Here is a 19,088-nt window from a genome sequence, read left to right as displayed (position 1 = left end):
TATCCTAAAACGAAGAAAGTTAGAAGCGTTCGCTGCCACTTGGCTGGCAAAAAGATCTTTTTATCTATGCCCTAATGTACGTGCTACAATTGTTGAGAGAGTGTTAGCAAATGAGGCAAGGGATGCAGAGAAGTATGGGAGGTTAAAAACACACATTGAGATTTGATTTTCTAGTGAGCTCTTGATTTTCAAAATAAAATGGACTCCATATTATTGATCTGTTTACCCTTTATAAAAATCAAAAAAAAATTGTATTGCTTATAGTAAATGTGCTAACAGTGGACTTTTCCATCTGCAGGTTATACTGAATGACCAGCAGTGGCAGTGTTTCACAACAGAGTTTCTCTGAATTGCCGAGACTGAAGAAAGAAAAAAAAAGGCAGTCTTCCGGCATACGGCATCATTTTACCAATTTATATGGTAAGTAAAACTCACAATCATTCCTTCAGGTCTTACAAAGACTTTCACAGCATCAGAATGTCCTCCCTACCTTACAGTGGGAGCCTGAGCCTGAATGATATTTCTATCAAGATAGAACTAATATGGATCACTTTGGTTTGGTGTTGATCATAAAAGACTGACCATGCTCCCTCCTACTTGCCGTGTAGTCATGAATACAGATAGTAACCTACTGCATAAGCTCCTGATATTTCATACTCCTGTGTGGTCATCTTCCACTGGGACAATTGGTCCAGAGCTGCTCTGACATCATAAAGCTAAAGCTAGATGTTGTCTGACAGGAAGGCCACTCTGTTGCCTAGCAAGCTGACATCATAAAGCTAAGGCAAGATGTTGTCTGACATGAGGGCCACTCTGTTGCCTAACAAGCAGTAGGATACATTTAGCTTGGTAATGAAATGAATAGCAGGGTGAACAGGATGTCCAACTGAAAACCAAGATGGTAAGATGAAAGAAATTAGACATTTTTTGAGACTTCTAAATTTGTATGAACGGAAGTTGGAGCATAAGAGTCTCAACTTCACCATTGCTGAACTGGAAGGAATTGTCTAAAATGAAGATGGTAATTATGATATTCATAGTCTTTATTATTCCCATTAACTGTAGCATAACCCTTCATCTCTACACTTCTGAGTTGGCTTAATTGCTACTGGTGTACCATATCCTAAAACGAAGAAAGTTAGAAGCGTTCGCTGCCACTTGGCTGGCAAAAAGATCTTTTTATCTATGCCCTAATGTACGTGCTACAATTGTTGAGAGAGTGTTAGCAAATGAGGCAAGGGATGCAGAGAAGTATGGGAGGTTAAAAACACACATTGAGATTTGATTTTCTAGTGAGCTCTTGATTTTCAAAATAAAATGGACTCCATATTATTGATCTGTTTACCCTTTATAAAAATAAAAAAAAAATTGTATTGCTTATAGTAAATGTGCTAACAGTGGACTTTTCCATCTGCAGGTTATACTGAATGACCAGCAGTGGCAGTGTTTCACAACAGAGTTTCTCTGAATTGCCGAGACTGAAGAAAGAAAAAAAAAGGCAGTCTTCCGGCATACGGCATCATTTTACCAATTTATATGGTAAGTAAAACTCACAATCATTCCTTCAGGTCTTACAAAGACTTTCACAGCATCAGAATGTCCTCCCTACCTTACAGTGGGAGCCTGAGCCTGAATGATATTTCTATCAAGATAGAACTAATATGGATCACTTTGGTTTGGTGTTGATCATAAAAGACTGACCATGCTCCCTCCTACTTGCCGTGTAGTCATGAATACAGATAGTAACCTACTGCATAACCTCCTGATATTTCATACTCCTGTGTGGTCATCTTCCACTGGGACAATTGGTCCAGAGCTGCTCTGACATCATAAAGCTAAAGCTAGATGTTGTCTGACAGGAAGGCCACTCTGTTGCCTAGCAAGCTGACATCATAAAGCTAAGGCAAGATGTTGTCTGACATGAGGGCCACTCTGTTGCCTAACAAGCAGTAGGATACATTTAGCTTGGTAATGAAATGAATAGCAGGGTAAACAGGATGTCCAACTGAAAACCAAGATGGTAAGATGAAAGAAATTAGACATTTTTTGAGACTTCTAAATTTGTATGAACGGAAGTTGGAGCATAAGAGTCTCAACTTCACCATTGCTGAACTGGAAGGAATTGTCTAAAATGAAGATGGTAATTATGATATTCATAGTCTTTATTATTCCCATTAACTGTAGCATAACCCTTCATCTCTACACTTCTGAGTTGGCTTAATTGCTACTGGTGTACCATATCCTAAAACGAAGAAAGTTAGAAGCGTTCGCTGCCACTTGGCTGGCAAAAAGATCTTTTTATCTATGCCCTAATGTACGTGCTACAATTGTTGAGAGAGTGTTAGCAAATGAGGCAAGGGATGCAGAGAAGTATGGGAGGTTAAAAACACACATTGAGATTTGATTTTCTAGTGAGCTCTTGATTTTCACAATAAAATGGACTCCATATTATTGATCTGTTTACCCTTTATAAAAATCAAAAAAAAATTGTATTGCTTATAGTAAATGTGCTAACAGTGGACTTTTCCATCTGCAGGTTATACTGAATGACCAGCAGTGGCAGTGTTTCACAACAGAGTTTCTCTGAATTGCCGAGACTGAAGAAAGAAAAAAAAAGGCAGTCTTCCGGCATACGGCATCATTTTACCAATTTATATGGTAAGTAAAACTCACAATCATTCCTTCAGGTCTTACAAAGACTTTCACAGCATCAGAATGTCCTCCCTACCTTACAGTGGGAGCCTGAGCCTGAATGATATTTCTATCAAGATAGAACTAATATGGATCACTTTGGTTTGGTGTTGATCATAAAAGACTGACCATGCTCCCTCCTACTTGCCGTGTAGTCATGAATACAGATAGTAACCTACTGCATAACCTCCTGATATTTCATACTCCTGTGTGGTCATCTTCCACTGGGACAATTGGTCCAGAGCTGCTCTGACATCATAAAGCTAAAGCTAGATGTTGTCTGACAGGAAGGCCACTCTGTTGCCTAGCAAGCTGACATCATAAAGCTAAGGCAAGATGTTGTCTGACATGAGGGCCACTCTGTTGCCTAACAAGCAGTAGGATACATTTAGCTTGGTAATGAAATGAATAGCAGGGTAAACAGGATGTCCAACTGAAAACCAAGATGGTAAGATGAAAGAAATTAGACATTTTTAGAGACTTCTAAATTTGTATGAACGGAAGTTGGAGCATAAGAGTCAACTTCACCATTGCTGAACTGGAAGGAATTGTCTAAAATGAAGATGGTAATTATGATATTCATAGTCTTTATTATTCCCATTAACTGTAGCATAACCCTTCATCTCTACACTTCTGAGTTGGCTTAATTGCTACTGGTGTACCATATCCTAAAACGAAGAAAGTTAGAAGCGTTCGCTGCCACTTGGCTGGCAAAAAGATCTTTTTATCTATGCCCTAATGTACGTGCTACAATTGTTGAGAGAGTGTTAGCAAATGAGGCAAGGGATGCAGAGAAGTATGGGAGGTTAAAAACACACATTGAGATTTGATTTTCTAGTGAGCTCTTGATTTTCACAATAAAATGGACTCCATATTATTGATCTGTTTACCCTTTATAAAAATCAAAAAAAAATTGTATTGCTTATAGTAAATGTGCTAACAGTGGACTTTTCCATCTGCAGGTTATACTGAATGACCAGCAGTGGCAGTGTTTCACAACAGAGTTTCTCTGAATTGCCGAGACTGAAGAAAGAAAAAAAAAGGCAGTCTTCCGGCATACGGCATCATTTTACCAATTTATATGGTAAGTAAAACTCACAATCATTCCTTCAGGTCTTACAAAGACTTTCACAGCATCAGAATGTCCTCCCTACCTTACAGTGGGAGCCTGATTGATATTTCTATCAAGATAGAACTAATATGGATCACATTGGTTTGGTGTTGATCATAAAAGACTGACCATGCTCCCTCCTACTTGCCGTGTAGTCATGAATACAGATAGTAACCTACTGCATAACCTCCTGATATTTCATACTCCTGTGTGGTCATCTTCCACTGGGACAATTGGTCCAGAGCTGCTCTGACATCATAAAGCTAAAGCTAGATGTTGTCTGACAGGAAGGCCACTCTGTTGCCTAGCAAGCTGACATCATAAAGCTAAGGCAAGATGTTGTCTGACATGAGGGCCACTCTGTTGCCTAACAAGCAGTAGGATACATTTAGCTTGGTAATGAAATGAATAGCAGGGTAAACAGGATGTCCAACTGAAAACCAAGATGGTAAGATGAAAGAAATTAGACATTTTTTGAGACTTCTAAATTTGTATGAACGGAAGTTTGAGCATAAGAGTCTCAACTTCACCATTGCTGAACTGGTAGGAATTGTCTAAAATGAAGATGGTAATTGTGATATTCATAGTCTTTATTATTCCCATTAACTGTAGCATAACCCTTCATCTCTACACTTCTGAGTTGGCTTAATTGCTACTGGTGTACCATATCCTAAAACGAAGAAAGTTAGAAGCGTTCGCTGCCACTTGGCTGGCAAAAAGATCTTTTTATCTATGCCCTAATGTACGTGCTACAATTGTTGAGAGAGTGTTAGCAAATGAGGCAAGGGATGCAGAGAAGTATGGGAGGTTAAAAACACACATTGAGATTTGATTTTCTAGTGAGCTCTTGATTTTCACAATAAAATGGACTCCATATTATTGATCTGTTTACCCTTTATAAAAATCAAAAAAAAATTGTATTGCTTATAGTAAATGTGCTAACAGTGGACTTTTCCATCTGCAGGTTATACTGAATGACCAGCAGTGGCAGTGTTTCACAACAGAGTTTCTCTGAATTGCCGAGACTGAAGAAAGAAAAAAAAAGGCAGTCTTCCGGCATACGGCATCATTTTACCAATTTATATGGTAAGTAAAACTCACAATCATTCCTTCAGGTCTTACAAAGACTTTCACAGCATCAGAATGTCCTCCCTACCTTACAGTGGGAGCCTGAGCCTGAATGATATTTCTATCAAGATAGAACTAATATGGATCACTTTGGTTTGGTGTTGATCATAAAAGACTGACCATGCTCCCTCCTACTTGCCGTGTAGTCATGAATACAGATAGTAACCTACTGCATAAGCTCCTGATATTTCATACTCCTGTGTGGTCATCTTCCACTGGGACAATTGGTCCAGAGCTGCTCTGACATCATAAAGCTAAAGCTAGATGTTGTCTGACAGGAAGGCCACTCTGTTGCCTAGCAAGCTGACATCATAAAGCTAAGGCAAGATGTTGTCTGACATGAGGGCCACTCTGTTGCCTAACAAGCAGTAGGATACATTTAGCTTGGTAATGAAATGAATAGCAGGGTGAACAGGATGTCCAACTGAAAACCAAGATGGTAAGATGAAAGAAATTAGACATTTTTTGAGACTTCTAAATTTGTATGAACGGAAGTTGGAGCATAAGAGTCTCAACTTCACCATTGCTGAACTGGAAGGAATTGTCTAAAATGAAGATGGTAATTATGATATTCATAGTCTTTATTATTCCCATTAACTGTAGCATAACCCTTCATCTCTACACTTCTGAGTTGGCTTAATTGCTACTGGTGTACCATATCCTAAAACGAAGAAAGTTAGAAGCGTTCGCTGCCACTTGGCTGGCAAAAAGATCTTTTTATCTATGCCCTAATGTACGTGCTACAATTGTTGAGAGAGTGTTAGCAAATGAGGCAAGGGATGCAGAGAAGTATGGGAGGTTAAAAACACACATTGAGATTTGATTTTCTAGTGAGCTCTTGATTTTCAAAATAAAATGGACTCCATATTATTGATCTGTTTACCCTTTATAAAAATCAAAAAAAAATTGTATTGCTTATAGTAAATGTGCTAACAGTGGACTTTTCCATCTGCAGGTTATACTGAATGACCAGCAGTGGCAGTGTTTCACAACAGAGTTTCTCTGAATTGCCGAGACTGAAGAAAGAAAAAAAAAGGCAGTCTTCCGGCATACGGCATCATTTTACCAATTTATATGGTAAGTAAAACTCACAATCATTCCTTCAGGTCTTACAAAGACTTTCACAGCATCAGAATGTCCTCCCTACCTTACAGTGGGAGCCTGAGCCTGAATGATATTTCTATCAAGATAGAACTAATATGGATCACTTTGGTTTGGTGTTGATCATAAAAGACTGACCATGCTCCCTCCTACTTGCCGTGTAGTCATGAATACAGATAGTAACCTACTGCATAAGCTCCTGATATTTCATACTCCTGTGTGGTCATCTTCCACTGGGACAATTGGTCCAGAGCTGCTCTGACATCATAAAGCTAAAGCTAGATGTTGTCTGACAGGAAGGCCACTCTGTTGCCTAGCAAGCTGACATCATAAAGCTAAGGCAAGATGTTGTCTGACATGAGGGCCACTCTGTTGCCTAACAAGCAGTAGGATACATTTAGCTTGGTAATGAAATGAATAGCAGGGTGAACAGGATGTCCAACTGAAAACCAAGATGGTAAGATGAAAGAAATTAGACATTTTTTGAGACTTCTAAATTTGTATGAACGGAAGTTGGAGCATAAGAGTCTCAACTTCACCATTGCTGAACTGGAAGGAATTGTCTAAAATGAAGATGGTAATTATGATATTCATAGTCTTTATTATTCCCATTAACTGTAGCATAACCCTTCATCTCTACACTTCTGAGTTGGCTTAATTGCTACTGGTGTACCATATCCTAAAACGAAGAAAGTTAGAAGCGTTCGCTGCCACTTGGCTGGCAAAAAGATCTTTTTATCTATGCCCTAATGTACGTGCTACAATTGTTGAGAGAGTGTTAGCAAATGAGGCAAGGGATGCAGAGAAGTATGGGAGGTTAAAAACACACATTGAGATTTGATTTTCTAGTGAGCTCTTGATTTTCAAAATAAAATGGACTCCATATTATTGATCTGTTTACCCTTTATAAAAATAAAAAAAAAATTGTATTGCTTATAGTAAATGTGCTAACAGTGGACTTTTCCATCTGCAGGTTATACTGAATGACCAGCAGTGGCAGTGTTTCACAACAGAGTTTCTCTGAATTGCCGAGACTGAAGAAAGAAAAAAAAAGGCAGTCTTCCGGCATACGGCATCATTTTACCAATTTATATGGTAAGTAAAACTCACAATCATTCCTTCAGGTCTTACAAAGACTTTCACAGCATCAGAATGTCCTCCCTACCTTACAGTGGGAGCCTGAGCCTGAATGATATTTCTATCAAGATAGAACTAATATGGATCACTTTGGTTTGGTGTTGATCATAAAAGACTGACCATGCTCCCTCCTACTTGCCGTGTAGTCATGAATACAGATAGTAACCTACTGCATAACCTCCTGATATTTCATACTCCTGTGTGGTCATCTTCCACTGGGACAATTGGTCCAGAGCTGCTCTGACATCATAAAGCTAAAGCTAGATGTTGTCTGACAGGAAGGCCACTCTGTTGCCTAGCAAGCTGACATCATAAAGCTAAGGCAAGATGTTGTCTGACATGAGGGCCACTCTGTTGCCTAACAAGCAGTAGGATACATTTAGCTTGGTAATGAAATGAATAGCAGGGTAAACAGGATGTCCAACTGAAAACCAAGATGGTAAGATGAAAGAAATTAGACATTTTTTGAGACTTCTAAATTTGTATGAACGGAAGTTGGAGCATAAGAGTCTCAACTTCACCATTGCTGAACTGGAAGGAATTGTCTAAAATGAAGATGGTAATTATGATATTCATAGTCTTTATTATTCCCATTAACTGTAGCATAACCCTTCATCTCTACACTTCTGAGTTGGCTTAATTGCTACTGGTGTACCATATCCTAAAACGAAGAAAGTTAGAAGCGTTCGCTGCCACTTGGCTGGCAAAAAGATCTTTTTATCTATGCCCTAATGTACGTGCTACAATTGTTGAGAGAGTGTTAGCAAATGAGGCAAGGGATGCAGAGAAGTATGGGAGGTTAAAAACACACATTGAGATTTGATTTTCTAGTGAGCTCTTGATTTTCACAATAAAATGGACTCCATATTATTGATCTGTTTACCCTTTATAAAAATCAAAAAAAAATTGTATTGCTTATAGTAAATGTGCTAACAGTGGACTTTTCCATCTGCAGGTTATACTGAATGACCAGCAGTGGCAGTGTTTCACAACAGAGTTTCTCTGAATTGCCGAGACTGAAGAAAGAAAAAAAAAGGCAGTCTTCCGGCATACGGCATCATTTTACCAATTTATATGGTAAGTAAAACTCACAATCATTCCTTCAGGTCTTACAAAGACTTTCACAGCATCAGAATGTCCTCCCTACCTTACAGTGGGAGCCTGAGCCTGAATGATATTTCTATCAAGATAGAACTAATATGGATCACTTTGGTTTGGTGTTGATCATAAAAGACTGACCATGCTCCCTCCTACTTGCCGTGTAGTCATGAATACAGATAGTAACCTACTGCATAACCTCCTGATATTTCATACTCCTGTGTGGTCATCTTCCACTGGGACAATTGGTCCAGAGCTGCTCTGACATCATAAAGCTAAAGCTAGATGTTGTCTGACAGGAAGGCCACTCTGTTGCCTAGCAAGCTGACATCATAAAGCTAAGGCAAGATGTTGTCTGACATGAGGGCCACTCTGTTGCCTAACAAGCAGTAGGATACATTTAGCTTGGTAATGAAATGAATAGCAGGGTAAACAGGATGTCCAACTGAAAACCAAGATGGTAAGATGAAAGAAATTAGACATTTTTAGAGACTTCTAAATTTGTATGAACGGAAGTTGGAGCATAAGAGTCAACTTCACCATTGCTGAACTGGAAGGAATTGTCTAAAATGAAGATGGTAATTATGATATTCATAGTCTTTATTATTCCCATTAACTGTAGCATAACCCTTCATCTCTACACTTCTGAGTTGGCTTAATTGCTACTGGTGTACCATATCCTAAAACGAAGAAAGTTAGAAGCGTTCGCTGCCACTTGGCTGGCAAAAAGATCTTTTTATCTATGCCCTAATGTACGTGCTACAATTGTTGAGAGAGTGTTAGCAAATGAGGCAAGGGATGCAGAGAAGTATGGGAGGTTAAAAACACACATTGAGATTTGATTTTCTAGTGAGCTCTTGATTTTCACAATAAAATGGACTCCATATTATTGATCTGTTTACCCTTTATAAAAATCAAAAAAAAATTGTATTGCTTATAGTAAATGTGCTAACAGTGGACTTTTCCATCTGCAGGTTATACTGAATGACCAGCAGTGGCAGTGTTTCACAACAGAGTTTCTCTGAATTGCCGAGACTGAAGAAAGAAAAAAAAAGGCAGTCTTCCGGCATACGGCATCATTTTACCAATTTATATGGTAAGTAAAACTCACAATCATTCCTTCAGGTCTTACAAAGACTTTCACAGCATCAGAATGTCCTCCCTACCTTACAGTGGGAGCCTGATTGATATTTCTATCAAGATAGAACTAATATGGATCACATTGGTTTGGTGTTGATCATAAAAGACTGACCATGCTCCCTCCTACTTGCCGTGTAGTCATGAATACAGATAGTAACCTACTGCATAACCTCCTGATATTTCATACTCCTGTGTGGTCATCTTCCACTGGGACAATTGGTCCAGAGCTGCTCTGACATCATAAAGCTAAAGCTAGATGTTGTCTGACAGGAAGGCCACTCTGTTGCCTAGCAAGCTGACATCATAAAGCTAAGGCAAGATGTTGTCTGACATGAGGGCCACTCTGTTGCCTAACAAGCAGTAGGATACATTTAGCTTGGTAATGAAATGAATAGCAGGGTAAACAGGATGTCCAACTGAAAACCAAGATGGTAAGATGAAAGAAATTAGACATTTTTTGAGACTTCTAAATTTGTATGAACGGAAGTTTGAGCATAAGAGTCTCAACTTCACCATTGCTGAACTGGTAGGAATTGTCTAAAATGAAGATGGTAATTGTGATATTCATAGTCTTTATTATTCCCATTAACTGTAGCATAACCCTTCATCTCTACACTTCTGAGTTGGCTTAATTGCTACTGGTGTACCATATCCTAAAACGAAGAAAGTTAGAAGCGTTCGCTGCCACTTGGCTGGCAAAAAGATCTTTTTATCTATGCCCTAATGTACGTGCTACAATTGTTGAGAGAGTGTTAGCAAATGAGGCAAGGGATGCAGAGAAGTATGGGAGGTTAAAAACACACATTGAGATTTGATTTTCTAGTGAGCTCTTGATTTTCACAATAAAATGGACTCCATATTATTGATCTGTTTACCCTTTATAAAAATCAAAAAAAAATTGTATTGCTTATAGTAAATGTGCTAACAGTGGACTTTTCCATCTGCAGGTTATACTGAATGACCAGCAGTGGCAGTGTTTCACAACAGAGTTTCTCTGAATTGCCGAGACTGAAGAAAGAAAAAAAAAAGGCAGTCTTCCGGCATACGGCATCATTTTACCAATTTATATGGTAAGTAAAACTCACAATCATTCCTTCAGGTCTTACAAAGACTTTCACAGCATCAGAATGTCCTCCCTACCTTACAGTGGGAGCCTGAGCCTGAATGATATTTCTATCAAGATAGAACTAATATGGATCACTTTGGTTTGGTGTTGATCATAAAAGACTGACCATGCTCCCTCCTACTTGCCTTGTAGTCATGAATACAGATAGTAACCTACTGCATAACCTCCTGATATTTCATACTCCTGTGTGGTCATCTTCCACTGGGACAATTGGTCCAGAGCTGCTCTGACATCATAAAGCTAAAGCTAGATGTTGTCTGACAGGAAGGCCACTCTGTTGCCTAGCAAGCTGACATCATAAAGCTAAGGCAAGATGTTGTCTGACATGAGGGCCACTCTGTTGCCTAACAAGCAGTAGGATACATTTAGCTTGGTAATGAAATGAATAGCAGGGTAAACAGGATGTCCAACTGAAAACCAAGATGGTAAGGTGAAAGAAATTAGACATTTTTAGAGACTTCTAAATTTGTATGAACGGAAGTTTGAGCATAAGAGTCTCAACCTCACCATTGCTGAACTGGTAGGAATTGTCTAAAATGAAGATGGTAATTATGATATTCATAGTCTTTATTATTCCCATTAACTGTAGCATAACCCTTCATCTCTACACTTCTGAGTTGGCTTAATTGCTACTGGTGTACCATATCCTAAAACGAAGAAAGTTAGAAGCGTTCGCTGCCACTTGGCTGGCAAAAAGATCTTTTTATCTATGCCCTAATGTACGTGCTACAATTTTTGAGAGAGTGTTAGCAAATGAGGCAAGGGATGCAGAGAAGTATGGGAGGTTAAAAAACACACATTGAGATTTGATTTTCTAGTGAGCTCTTGATTTTCACAATAAAATGGACTCCATATTATTGATCTGTTTACCCTTTATAAAAATCAAAAAAAAATTGTATTGCTTATAGTAAATGTGCTAACAGTGGACTTTTCCATCTGCAGGTTATACTGAATGACCAGCAGTGGCAGTGTTTCACAACAGAGTTTCTCTGAATTGCCGAGACTGAAGAAAGAAAAAAAAAAAGGCAGTCTTCCGGCATACAACATCATTTTACCAATTTATATGGTAAGTAAAACTCACAATCATTCCTTAAGGTCTTACAAAGACTTTCACAGCATCAGAATGTCCTCCCTACCTTACAGTGGGAGCCTGAGCCTGAATGATATTTCTATCAAGATAGAACTAATATGGATCACATTGGTTTGGTGTTGATCATAAAAGACTGACCATGCTCCCTCCTACTTGCCTTGTAGTCATGAATACAGATAGTAACCTACTGCATAAGCTCCTGATATTTCATACTCCTGTGTGGTCATCTTCCACTGGGACAATTGGTCCAGAGCTGCTCTGACATCATAAAGCTAAAGCTAGATGTTGTCTGACAGGAAGGCCACTCTGTTGCCTAGCAAGCTGACATCATAAAGCTAAGGCAAGATGTTGTCTGACATGAGGGCCACTCTGTTGCCTAACAAGCAGTAGGATACATTTAGCTTGGTAATGAAATGAATAGCAGGGTAAACAGGATGTCCAACTGAAAACCAAGATGGTAAGATGAAAGAAATTAGACATTTTTTGAGACTTCTAAATTTGTATGAACGGAAGTTGGAGCATAAGAGTCTCAACTTCACCATTGCTGAACTGGAAGGAATTGTCTAAAATGAAGATGGTAATTATGATATTCATAGTCTTTATTATTACCATTAACTGTAGCATAACCCTTCATCTCTACACTTCTGAGTTGGCTTAATTGCCACTGGTGTACCATATCCTAAAACGAAGAAAGTTAGAAGCGTTCGCTGCCACTTGGCTGGCAAAAAGATCTTTTTATCTATGCCCTAATGTACGTGCTACAATTGTTGAGAGAGTGTTAGCAAATGAGGCAAGGGATGCAGAGAAGTATGGGAGGTTAAAAACACACATTGAGATTTGATTTTCTAGTGAGCTCTTGATTTTCAAAATAAAATGGACTCCATATTATTGATCTGTTTACCCTTTATAAAAATCAAAAAAAAATTGTATTGCTTATAGTAAATGTGCTAACAGTGGACTTTTCCATCTGCAGGTTATACTGAATGACCAGCAGTGGCAGTGTTTCACAACAGAGTTTCTCTGAATTGCCGAGACTGAAGAAAGAAAAAAAAAAGGCAGTCTTCCGGCATACAACATCATTTTACCAATTTATATGGTAAGTAAAACTCACAATCATTCCTTAAGGTCTTACAAAGACTTTCACAGCATCAGAATGTCCTCCCTACCTTACAGTGGGAGCCTGAATGATATTTCTATCAAGATAGAACTAATATGGATCACATTGGTTTGGTGTTGATCATAAAAGACTGACCATGCTCCCTCCTACTTGCCGTGTAGTCATGAATACAGATAGTAACCTACTGCATAACCTCCTGATATTTCATACTCCTGTGTGGTCATCTTCCACTGGGACAATTGGTCCAGAGCTGCTCTGACATCATAAAGCTAAAGCTAGATGTTGTCTGACAGGAAGGCCACTCTGTTGCCTAGCAAGCTGACTTCATAAAGCTAAGGCAAGATGTTGTCTGACATGAGGGCCACTCTGTTGCCTAACAAGCAGTAGGATACATTTAGCTTGGTAATGAAATGAATAGCAGGGTAAACAGGATGTCCAACTGAAAACCAAGATGGTAAGATGAAAGAAATTAGACATTTTTTGAGACTTCTAAATTTGTATGAACGGAAGTTTGAGCATAAGAGTCAACTTCACCATTGCTGAACTGGAAGGAATTGTCTAAAATGAAGATGGTAATTATGATATTCATAGTCTTTATTATTCCCATTAACTGTAGCATAACCCTTCATCTCTACACTTCTGAGTTGGCTTAATTGCTACTGGTGTACCATATCCTAAAACGTAGAAAGTTAGAAGGGTTCGCTGCCACTTGGCTGGCAAAAAGATCTTTTTATCTATGCCCTAATGTACGTGCTACAATTGTTGAGAGAGTGTTAGCAAATGAGGCAAGGGATGCAGAGAAGTATGGGAGGTTAAAAACACACATTGAGATTTGATTTTCTAGTGAGCTCTTGATTTTCACAATAAAATGGACTCCATATTATTGATCTGTTTACCCTTTATACAAATCAAAAAAAAATTGTATTGCTTATAGTAAATGTGCTAACAGTGGACTTTTCCATCTGCAGGTTATACTGAATGACCAGCAGTGGCAGTGTTTCACAACAGAGTTTCTCTGAATTGCCGAGACTGAAGAAAGAAAAAAAAGGCAGTCTTCCGGCATACGGCATAATTTTACCAATTTATATGGTAAGTAAAACTCACAATCATTCCTTCAGGTCTTACAAAGACTTTCACAGCATCAGAATGTCCTCCCTACCTTACAGTGGGAGCCTGAGCCTGAATGATATTTCTATCAAGATAGAACTAATATGGATCACATTGGTTTGGTGTTGATCATAAAAGACTGACCATGCTCCCTCCTACTTGCCGTGTAGTCATGAATACAGATAGTAACCTACTGCATAACCTCCTGATATTTCATACTCCTGTGTGGTCATCTTCCACTGGGACAATTGGTCCAGAGCTGCTCTGACATCATAAAGCTAAAGCTAGATGTTGTCTGACAGGAAGGCCACTCTGTTGCCTAGCAAGCTGACATCATAAAGCTAAGGCAAGATGTTGTCTGACATGAGGGCCACTCTGTTGCCTAACAAGCAGTAGGATACATTTAGCTTGGTAATGAAATGAATAGCAGGGTAAACAGGATGTCCAACTGAAAACCAAGATGGTAAGGTGAAAGAAATTAGACATTTTTAGAGACTTCTAAATTTGTATGAACGGAAGTTTGAGCATAAGAGTCTCAACCTCACCATTGCTGAACTGGTAGGAATTGTCTAAAATGAAGATGGTAATTATGATATTCATAGTCTTTATTATTCCCATTAACTGTAGCATAACCCTTCATCTCTACACTTCTGAGTTGGCTTAATTGCTACTGGTGTACCATATCCTAAAACGAAGAAAGTTAGAAGCGTTCGCTGCCACTTGGCTGGCAAAAAGATCTTTTTATCTATGCCCTAATGTACGTGCTACAATTTTTGAGAGAGTGTTAGCAAATGAGGCAAGGGATGCAGAGAAGTATGGGAGGTTAAAAAACACACATTGAGATTTGATTTTCTAGTGAGCTCTTGATTTTCACAATAAAATGGACTCCATATTATTGATCTGTTTACCCTTTATAAAAATCAAAAAAAAATTGTATTGCTTATAGTAAATGTGCTAACAGTGGACTTTTCCATCTGCAGGTTATACTGAATGACCAGCAGTGGCAGTGTTTCACAACAGAGTTTCTCTGAATTGCCGAGACTGAAGAAAGAAAAAAAAAAAGGCAGTCTTCCGGCATACAACATCATTTTACCAATTTATATGGTAAGTAAAACTCACAATCATTCCTTAAGGTCTTACAAAGACTTTCACAGCATCAGAATGTCCTCCCTACCTTACAGTGGGAGCCTGAGCCTGAATGATATTTCTATCAAGATAGAACTAATATGGATCACATTGGTTTGGTGTTGATCATAAAAGACTGACCATGCTCCCTCCTACTTGCCTTGTAGTCATGAATACAGATAGTAACCTACTGCATAACCTCCTGATATTTCATACTCCTGTGTGGTCATCTTCCACTGGGACAATTGGTCCAGAGCTGCTCTGACATCATAAAGCTAAAGCTAGATGTTGTCTGACAGGAAGGCCACTCTGTTGCCTAGCAAGCTGACTTCATAAAGCTAAGGCAAGATGTTGTCTGACATGAGGGCCACTCTGTTGCCTAACAAGCAGTAGGATACATTTAGCTTGGTAATGAAATGAATAGCAGGGTAAACAGGATGTCCAACTGAAAACCAAGATGGTAAGGTGAAAGAAATTAGACATTTTTAGAGACTTCTAAATTTGTATGAACGGAAGTTTGAGCATAAGAGTCTCAACTTCACCATTGCTGAACTGGTAGGAATTGTCTGAAATTAAGATGGTAATTATGATATTCATAGTCTTTATTATTCCCATTAACTGTAGCATAACCCTTCATCTCTACACTTCTGAGTTGGCTTAATTGCTACTGGTGTACCATATCCTAAAACGAAGAAAGTTAGAAGCGTTCGCTGCCACTTGGCTTGCAAAAAGATCTTTTTATCTATGCCCTAATGTACGTGCTACAATTTTTGAGAGAGTGTTAGCAAATGAGGCAAGGGATGCAGAGAAGTATGGGAGGTTAAAAAACACACATTGAGATTTGATTTTCTAGTGAGCTCTTGATTTTCACAATAAAATGGACTCCATATTATTGATCTGTTTACCCTTTATAAAAATCAAAAAAAAATTGTATTGCTTATAGTAAATGTGCTAACAGTGGACTTTTCCATCTGCAGGTTATACTGAATGACCAGCAGTGGCAGTGTTTCACAACAGAGTTTCTCTGAATTGCCGAGACAGAAGAAAGAAAAAAAAAAAGGCAGTCTTCCGGCATACAACATCATTTTACCAATTTATATGGTAAGTAAAACTCACAATCATTCCTTAAGGTCTTACAAAGACTTTCACAGCATCAGAATGTCCTCCCTACCTTACAGTGGGAGCCTGAATGATATTTCTATCAAGATAGAACTAATATGGATCACATTGGTTTGGTGTTGATCATAAAAGACTGACCATGCTCCCTCCTACTTGCCGTGTAGTCATGAATACAGATAGTAACCTACTGCATAACCTCCTGATATTTCATACTCCTGTGTGGTCATCTTCCACTGGGACAATTGGTCCAGAGCTGCTCTGACATCATAAAGCTAAAGCTAGATGTTGTCTGACAGGAAGGCCACTCTGTTGCCTAGCAAGCTGACTTCATAAAGCTAAGGCAAGATGTTGTCTGACATGAGGGCCACTCTGTTGCCTAACAAGCAGTAGGATACATTTAGCTTGGTAATGAAATGAATAGCAGGGTAAACAGGATGTCCAACTGAAAACCAAGATGGTAAGATGAAAGAAATTAGACATTTTTTGAGACTTCTAAATTTGTATGAACGGAAGTTTGAGCATAAGAGTCAACTTCACCATTGCTGAACTGGAAGGAATTGTCTAAAATGAAGATGGTAATTATGATATTCATAGTCTTTATTATTCCCATTAACTGTAGCATAACCCTTCATCTCTACACTTCTGAGTTGGCTTAATTGCTACTGGTGTACCATATCCTAAAACGAAGAAAGTTAGAAGCGTTCGCTGCCACTTGGCTGGCAAAAAGATCTTTTTATCTATGCCCTAATGTACGTGCTACAATTGTTGAGAGAGTGTTAGCAAATGAGGCAAGGGATGCAGAGAAGTATGGGAGGTTAAAAACACACATTGAGATTTGATTTTCTAGTGAGCTCTTGATTTTCACAATAAAATGGACTCCATATTATTGATCTGTTTACCCTTTATACAAATCAAAAAAAAATTGTATTGCTTATAGTAAATGTGCTAACAGTGGACTTTTCCATCTGCAGGTTATACTGAATGACCAGCAGTGGCAGTGTTTCACAACAGAGTTTCTCTGAATTGCCGAGACTGAAGAAAGAAAAAAAAAGGCAGTCTTCCGGCATACGGCATCATTTTACCAATTTATATGGTAAGTAAAACTCACAATCATTCCTTCAGGTCTTACAAAGACTTTCACAGCATCGGAATGTCCTCCCTACCTTACAGTGGGAGCCTGAGCCTGAATGATATTTCTATCAAGATAGAACTAATATGGATCACATTGGTTTGGTGTTGATCATAAAAGACTGACCATGCTCCCTCCTACTTGCCTTGTAGTCATGAATACAGATAGTAACCTACTGCATAACCTCCTGATATTTCATACTCCTGTGTGGTCATCTTCCACTGGGACAATTGGTCCAGAGCTGCTCTGACATCATAAAGCTAAAGCTAGATGTTGTCTGACAGGAAGGCCACTCTGTTGCCTAGCAAGCTGACTTCATAAAGCTAAGGCAAGATGTTGTCTGACATGAGGGCCACTCTGTTGCCTAACAAGCAGTAGGATACATTTAGCTTGGTAATGAAATGAATAGCAGGGTAAACAGGATGTCCAACTGAAAACCAAGATGGTAAGGTGAAACAAATTAGACATTTTTAGAGACTTCTAAATTTGTATGAACGGAAGTTTGAGCATAAGAGTCTCAACCTCACCATTGCTGAACTGGTAGGAATTGTCTAAAATGAAGATGGTAATTATGATATTCATAGTCTTTATTATTCCCATTAACTGTAGCATAACCCTTCATCTCTACACTTCTGAGTTGGCTTAATTGCTACTGGTGTACCATATCCTAAAACGAAGAAAGTTAGAAGCGTTCGCTGCCACTTGGCTGGCAAAAAGATCTTTTTATCTATGCCCTAATGTACGTGCTACAATTTTTGAGAGAGTGTTAGCAAATGAGGCAAGGGATGCAGAGAAGTATGGGAGGTTAAAAAACACACATTGAGATTTGATTTTCTAGTGAGCTCTTGATTTTCACAATAAAATGGACTCCATATTATTGATCTGTTTACCCTTTATAAAAATCAAAAAAAAATTGTATTGCTTATAGTAAATGTGCTAACAGTGGACTTTTCCATCTGCAGGTTATACTGAATGACCAGCAGTGGCAGTGTTTCACAACAGAGTTTCTCTGAATTGCCGAGACTGAAGAAAGAAAAAAAAAGGCAGTCTTCCGGCATACGGCATAATTTTACCAATTTATATGGTAAGTAAAACTCACAATCATTCCTTCAGGTCTTACAAAGACTTTCACAGCATCAGAATGTCCTCCCTACCTTACAGTGGGAGCCTGAGCCTGAATGATATTTCTATCAAGATAGAACTAATATGGATCACTGTGGTTTGGTGTTGATCATAAAAGACTGACCATGCTCCCTCCTACTTGCCGTGTAGTCATGAATACAGATAGTAACCTACTGCATAACCTCCTGATATTTCATACTCCTGTGTGGTCATCTTCCACTGGGACAATTGGTCCAGAGCTGCTCTGACATCATAAAGCTAAAGCTAGATGTTGTCTGACAGGAAGGCCACTCTGTTGCCTAGCAAGCTGACTTCATAAAGCTAAGGCAAGATGTTGTCTGACATGAGGGCCACTCTGTTGCCTAACAAGCAGTAGGATACATTTAGCTTGGTAATGAAATGAATAGCAGGGTAAACAGGATGTCCAACTGAAAACCAAGATGGTAAGGTGAAACAAATTAGACATTTTTAGAGACTTCTAAATTTGTATGAACGGAAGTTTGAGCATAAGAGTCTCAACCTCACCATTGCTGAACTGGTAGGAATTGTCTAAAATGAAGATGGTAATTATGATATTCATAGTCTTTATTATTCCCATTAACTGTAGCATAACCCTTCATCTCTACACTTCTGAGTTGGCTTAATTGCTACTGGTGTACCATATCCTAAAACGAAGAAAGTTAGAAGCGTTCGCTGCCACTTGGCTGGCAAAAAGATCTTTTTATCTATGCCCTAATGTACGTGCTA

Source organism: Triturus cristatus, chromosome 11 (assembly GCF_964204655.1).
Source record: "Triturus cristatus chromosome 11, aTriCri1.1, whole genome shotgun sequence".
Taxonomy (NCBI): domain Eukaryota; kingdom Metazoa; phylum Chordata; class Amphibia; order Caudata; family Salamandridae; genus Triturus; species Triturus cristatus.
Note: the sequence above shows the minus strand (reverse complement) of the source record.